At 34.5% G+C, this 7,305-nt stretch overlaps 1 long non-coding RNA gene across 3 annotated transcripts; it reads right to left on the bottom strand.

The window, feature by feature from the left end:
- Positions 1 to 406: 406 nt before the first annotated feature.
- Positions 407 to 6,658, bottom strand: LOC148870877 (uncharacterized). Of its 3 annotated transcripts, XR_016107293.1 has the most exons (7): positions 6,334 to 6,658; positions 6,067 to 6,256; positions 5,416 to 5,556; positions 4,227 to 4,317; positions 2,013 to 2,075; positions 1,814 to 1,923; positions 555 to 863 (listed from the first exon to the last, which is right to left on the bottom strand). It is a non-coding gene; the product is annotated as an uncharacterized LOC148870877 (long non-coding RNA). The 3 variants fall into 3 exon arrangements; XR_016107292.1 differs by lacking the exon at positions 2,013 to 2,075 and having other exon boundaries at positions 407 to 863; positions 5,416 to 5,519; XR_016107291.1 differs by lacking the exon at positions 2,013 to 2,075 and having other exon boundaries at positions 407 to 863.
- Positions 6,659 to 7,305: the final 647 nt, after the last annotated feature.

Below are 7,305 nucleotides of genomic sequence, written 5' to 3' on the forward strand. Positions count from 1 at the left end.
GCATCCACAAAAGATGTATCTTCCCTCTTTCAACCGTTTAGTAGAATTAACGATTCATTCCTAATAAAAAATCAGGAAGTAAAGCTGACCCAGTAAAGAGGAACTTTTCTATTACTGCACAAGCCTAAATACTCCTTGTCATTTTATTTGAGATCAATGACAAATTGGCCTAGGTTGAAATTTCAGTTGCCGACCATTACTCCATTTGTTTATTTAAATATTAGTATTCAACCTCTTGCTTCCAACGTGGTATCTATCTCAACAAATTAAGTTGATGATCTAACCCAAGTATAAGATTATTTTTATATAAAAACCAGGCTTACAGGAAACTTGAGGTTAAAAGGAAGACTTAAATCTCAAGCCACAAATCATGCATGAATTGATCATGGAACAGAAGATAAGGAAATTCAGGATCCAATATTTAATGAGTCCCATTTAGAGATTGATATACCAAAGTGAGCATGGTTAAAGATCATTTTAAACCATCAAATTTGCAGATGGTTTTAAAGTTATTTCTACACCAGCCAAATATCACATTAAACGACCCTTGCAATGATCTAATCAAGTTTACTACTTTTAGCCGGGATAATATTTTAGATGCAGCCCCATAAAATGTCATGTTCTAATGCTCTGTAGGTATGTGAATCTATGGTTCAAATCTCAAACCAAGTATTAGCATTTTAGTTCAATCATTAAGCAATGTATAGAGTACTCCTTTGCTCAGAATGATAGAATAGAGATATCAGACGATATTGTGCTGAATGACCTTTACCCCGGGTAATGGAAGCTGCAATTTTGCTTCAGTTTGTAGTTGGAGCAGAAGTATCTTGAACAAAAACTTTTTAGTGTGCATGCATGTAAACCTAATCAAACAAATAGGACCAGTTATTTTCATTTCCCACTCTTACATGGATTTAGGTAACCAGTAGGACCAAGTTAAACAATTAACAAGAAAAAATGACACTTTTATTACACATTATACATTCTATTGCATAATCCAATACAATCTTACGTACAAAAATTTGTTAGAATATGTATAGAATCTGTTGGGACAAGGCTTGGATGATGACGATATTGATAGCATCTGTCAACAGATATTGTCGGGCTGAATTTTTGAAGGGAAATGGTAGGAATGGCAACGGGGCGGGGCACCCCCTCCCCGTCCCCGCCCCAAAGTCATGATACCTTGCCCGGAGGGCATCCATTCCCTATCGGGGACAAGAAATTCCCAAATTTTCCCCGCTCCAAGGCAATTACTTAAAAGTTATCTATTTTATAGACAATTTATACATAGGATATAGGAATTTTGGAGTATTTTAGAATTGAATTATAATACTTTAAGGGTAATTCAAAAATAAAATTATGGGATCCTAAGATTTTAAAAATTTAGGAAAAACTTAGAGATATTTTAAATATCAATATTAAATGTAGAGATATTTTACTAATCTACCTTCGGGTTCAGGGCGGGTTCGGGGAATTATATACAAAACCCGTCCCCGCCCCGTACCCGGTTCGGGGAAAAATTATTTTCCCCATCCCCACCCCGTTCTTGTTTAGGGTTGGGGAAAACCCACCCCGTTTGGGGCGGGGCCCCGGTTTTACGGGGGAAATTGCCATCCCTAGAAATGGGTTTTGTTGCAACTATGGCTACTTTACCTCTGAGAAGCTGTCTGGACCCACAAGTTCTCTAATCGCTCGGGCAATTTGTTATAGCCATTACAGCATCCACAACTATATATATTTCTAAATAATGTAAGTAGGACACTCAATAGATGAACAACACAGAGCATGTAATCCCAGAAAGAAATTTCACCTTCTCTTTCCAATAAAACATATTTCTGTGCTTCCCTGCCACACGACCCCAGAAATTACATGTTACATGCAAACCCACAGAATCCCCAACATTGAAGTTCAATATATTGCCTGACAACAAATTCTATGTGCATGAGTCATATGTAGAAAAAGATTCAACATTTCAGCTTAAAGATTGGAAATGCATTTTGAATCTTTACCAAAAGTGAGATCAGCAACAAAGATAATTGTACTGTCATCCACATGCCAATAATCTCTAATTGCTAAGCTTGCAACAGAGTAAGGAATATAAAAACATCTTCAATCAGTAGAAGAAACAAACAGCAATACACATGCTGGAAGCTATGTAAAGATAAGATGATGCTCCAATCTGTGAATTAGATACCAATTTAGAGGCCAAAGAAAACCACCGAACCACCACTATTAACATATATATCTTTTTGAAGAATAAGCTAAAAATTTCATTAAAAAGTAAAAAAAGAGAATACAAAGGAAGGTGATAAGATATCACCCAAGAGAAGAGAAGACTAACTGAAAACAACAACTTTCACCATAACAGCAAACTAACTGCAAAGAAAAAAAAACGATGAATAGAAACAAAGAGAAACTGACTCCTCTAGCACCAGCTCCTCAAACAAAATCCCAAATGGTCACCTACAGACGAAACAAAAGACAAAAAAAAAAAAAAAAAACAGATCGAAACAGGGCCCTAATCTTCCCCTTCAAACTCCTTCTCTAGACCAACAACCTCTTCATCCCACTTCCCTCCTCCCAAAGCACCTTTCTTTGAAATTTCTTCCCTCTTTTTCTTTGCAAACACTTCGAGAGCTTTCCTGGCAAATTCCTCACCTCCCCAGAAGAACAGTCCCAGACTTTTGCCAATTTCTACATCTTTTTTAGTCACTTCCTCAACAGGAATAGTTCCATATTTCTCGCCGTTCTCTTTACGGCTTTTGTCAATGTCTCTCCCAATAAAAATGACTTCACCTTCTATAACTTCTTCAAGTTGGCGAGTCCCCACTCCCAAACCCAGATTAGGAGCAGCAGAAGAATCAGTCATCAATAGATTTTGTCTATGTAGTTGTCTTGCTGCCCCTCCTCTTATACACCCTCTTGAAATTCTTTGTAGGACCAGCCCCTACCAACCCAAGTTTCAACATGAACATTTCAAATCACTAATTCTAACTGCTAGAATTTTTCCCCTGTAATAGAACATCACCATATTTATATTTGCCTACAATGAGAACAACTGTTGAAATTGTTTTTCTTATTATTTTTTATTCAATTATTGAACCGCCATTAATCCTTATGGTCACCTATTAGACCCAGATGCTCATACAAAGGTGCCATATCCAGTCAGATACTTCAATTTTAGTGTAAAATTCATATTTGACATCGTGCGCAGCTTGTTCTTGCTGTATCTGGGTAACATAGATGGTCAAATTTCTGCACAACAATTCTTTATTACTTCTAAAAAGAAGCATTAGGATATACTGTTACATGAAAGAGGGACATATTTGTAGTCAAGGTTTCAAATGTAAGTTTTAGTGAAAAATGCTAGCCACTTAATAAGAAATATATCAGAAATATCAGATTTTTTGTTTCAAACTATTATAAAAAACTTAGAACAATATTGTAAATGTTTATCTTAAAATATTTGTTAATAAAATACATACTCTTTTAAAACTATAAACATGTTGAATTCATTAATCATAAATGTTGGAATCCCATCTGAACTTTCACCTATTTATTTTTGAAATATTTGGCTAAAATTGAGTTCAAAACTTATAATTTTTTAGAATTACATAATTTATTCATTGTAATTGGTAAAAAATTCAAAGAAATTTCCTTTTATATTTAAATAACTAATTTTTAATTTATTTGGTGAAATAACTGAGAAATAAAAGAAGAACCTCATTTATTTTGGGGGATAAAATCAAATACGATATAACAATTTTCAGAGCAATGTACATAAAAATGTCTAGAGAATGTATTTTCAATACTCTTTCATATCTGGCAGCACCAAGATATGGTTTCCATCCCAGGTCCCAATTCAAGTTTCTAATTCCATATCAAAGAACAATTTTGATCCTCAACAAGATATCTAGTTATCCACAGAATCTCCATAACCATTTCCCAATCATCCAAGCTTTGTGAAATTTGAATTCATCTATGCAATCCTACAATAGAAAGTTCCTCTGAATTTTATTGTCATGTAGAAGAATTTGTTTCATCTCCATTTATACTTTATGAATTGCTTCATTTCGTTTCATTATTAATTCTTCTATTGGCCTATCTCAGTTTTAGATTTTTATGAATATGAAATCAGTGAGAAAGTTGATACAAGTACAATTTCGATATTCATTTTTTATGTCTTTATGTTCAATACATTTAGACTGGCCCTGTCCTGTTACCTGGTGTTTATGGATAATTCAGTGCCAGAATTCTCAGCTTGCATCCCATATCTCTTTCAAGAGTCGCAATCTCCTGTGCAAGCCTTTTCTCCTGCTAATATCCATTACAACTAGCATTAGCATATCTTTTTTTCCATCTGCACTTTATCATGGCATGCTTCTATATTTGTTGTAAGAGCAACAGATGCATTCAGATAAAACTGTAGGAGCCACCACTTTAAATAGGAATTGACCTTTTCTGGATCAAAATTTTCACGTCATACTAACCAACTGATATGCATGTACGCACACACACACACACACACAGAGGATGAACAATAGGAGTTAGGAGCCAAATACATGCAGCTAGGAGAATAAGTTACATTTGAAAGTATGCAAGGCTTATGATCAGCTTAATATAAAGACCAGGAAGTCAAATATCTCAAGATGTGAAACATGAATGGATAAAATGATTTTTCTTGAAGCCTTAGAAGGAAAAATGCTTTTAAACTAATAATGGGTTAATATTATTAAAAAAGAAGAATATAGCACAATATAGAATCATCAAAAACTCCCAATACAAGAGGTTTGGCCAAAAGGAACCACTAAAAGAGGCAGGCACTAACACATTCAGTACATAATTACATACAAGAGTTGATTGAACTACTTTAGAGGTAATGGTCCCTAACTCAAGTTATCTTTTCAAAACCTCCTCTAGAAATCACATCTCCCAAAGATTTATGATGGACCATGAGAAGGGTCAATAAAAATATCTAATAGATTTAGATTTTTATGGTCATGAAGTATATAAATGCAGTCATATTTATAGAAGTAGATCAAGTAAAACTTACATAAGAAGGAAGAGTTTGAAAATAAAACCTTTGCAAGGCATCCGCCACTAATATGAACGCAAACACTAAACAGTAGTGGAAGGGCTACAATAATTTCCACATGGTTATGGATATCCTTCAATTGACAAATTGCCATATTTCTTATATATGCAAACTACAAGTTTAGCAACCTTTTATAATGGGTTTGGCAATTATAATCCGATCTGAGCATAATCTTCCCCATGTACTGATGCACTTGTATTTCATTTATCATAACATTGAATTGTATAATTTAAGGTAAACTAATAAGTATGTAAAACAAAGTAGAAAACATATAATTGAACTATGCAATATCCAGAAAATAGGAACATCAACAATACCTGGCTAGCAGAGAGGAACCCAACTACATATATTATAGTGCTAAATTCTTTGGGAAGCAATTCTAGCTTGTTAGCCCCAACTTTTGCTTCCACACGTCCAACTCCTACAAAGTTTCGTTTGTTCCTTTTCAATTTTCCCGTCTGGACCAAGAAAAAAAAAAGTCTCCACCATAGTTCACAAGTTAAAATTAAATTTCAGATATGAATAGTAAGTACGTGCTTTAGGGAGCAAAAGTGATCAACAATAATTTGTGAACTCTGAACATTCAAAATCTTTATAAAGATTCAAGGATGTAGGGCTCAAAGCTTCAGTAAGTAACCATGGTCTAATCCTAACACCGGTTTTTAGCGCCGATGACAAAAGTAGGTCTAAATTTTTTTATCTCTCTGCCATGAGTTAAAAAAAAAAAGGAGAAAAAAATTAGTGTATCAGGGTCTGCTAGACAGGGAAGAAAATTCCTTTAATAACACTAGAGAAGGATACAAACAATTTCTTCTAGTTTCTTCTTCATCAGTAAAATGATTGACCGGCATGAACTAAATTCAATTCATTAAAACAAGTTAAGAAGGAACCAATTTTCAAATAAGGAGATTCAGATAAAATCGAAAGTGATCAAATCATATCCACAACAAACAGAAACAAGGAAAGACCTTAATACATGGTTCTAAATAATGAAGCGCTTAATCTCCGAGTTAAGAATGACCCATTCTCAAGTAACGAGATTCGAATAAAATCCAATGTGATCAAACCGTATCCACAGGCCACAACCAGAAATGTCCTTTCTCCCTTCATCTGAAAGCTATGAGTTTCAAGAGTCCTTGGCATCAAGAAGACACTCACCTGTAAGAAGAGATAATCCAAGAATGAGAGCACCTGTGAGCGCGAAATGAAAAGAACTTAAACGAAATTCGGCCAACCATTTCTTTAAATCTGGTGCATTTGGGATGAAAGATGTTGAAGATGATATGGCAAGGGAGCTAGAAAGCAGAGAAGGGATTCTATTTCGAACCACCCTACTGCTCAATTGAAAATCGAAGTATGGAGGATGGAAAGGTTTTTGGTTGACGCGCGTGTTGGGCGGGAACCAACAGACAAGCGTGTATGAAACCTTGGGGCGTGGCTGCGTCAGAGTCGGAGATGAAGGTGTTTGTTGTTTTGTCCCTTTTCACAAGTCTGCTACTCTCTGCTCGTTCTGATCTCTCCAGTAATGCAGTTGGATTTTTCCGTAATTGGCAATTTGGTACGAAAAGGGTTTGAGTCGATATCATTTTGTAACAGGGATGCAACTCGGGCGGGTTACGGATTGACTCATGCCGAGTCGAGGGTCGTATATACCCTTGAGGCCTTGAACAGTGTTCAGATAACTGGACCGGGCATCAACCCGGAAGAGGGAGAGGTTCATGAGTCAGAGATTCAACCCGGGTGGAGATCAAACCGTGATGACGTAATATATATATATATATATATATATGTATATATATAATTTATATGTAATATTATATATTAGAATTTAATATATCTAAAATATAAAATTATATTCTGTTATAACAGTTTTTATTTTATTTTATATCATATATTATGTAACATACATGATTATATGATATATAATTATATATAATAATAGTATTAATTATATGCATATTTTAAAAATATATAATTATATTCTTCTATAACTTATATATTTTATTTTAGTTTCAATTTTTATATTAAAATTTAATATTTGAAGCAAAAAAGGTGATTTTAGCAAAAACAGTGGGGCAAAGTGCCTTTTTCACCTTGGAAACACGTAGATCTCAAAAAGTTACTCAAAAAAAAAAAGATCACCCCAATCAAACATCCGAGCGCAAAACTATGGCCTTTAGAAGTTCACATTTATGGGCAAAAAATTT

The sequence above is a fragment of the Nelumbo lutea genome, chromosome 2 (genome assembly GCF_056320005.1).
Source record: "Nelumbo lutea isolate HS-2025 chromosome 2, American lotus-T2T, whole genome shotgun sequence".
NCBI classification, from domain to species: Eukaryota; Viridiplantae; Streptophyta; class Magnoliopsida; order Proteales; family Nelumbonaceae; genus Nelumbo; species Nelumbo lutea.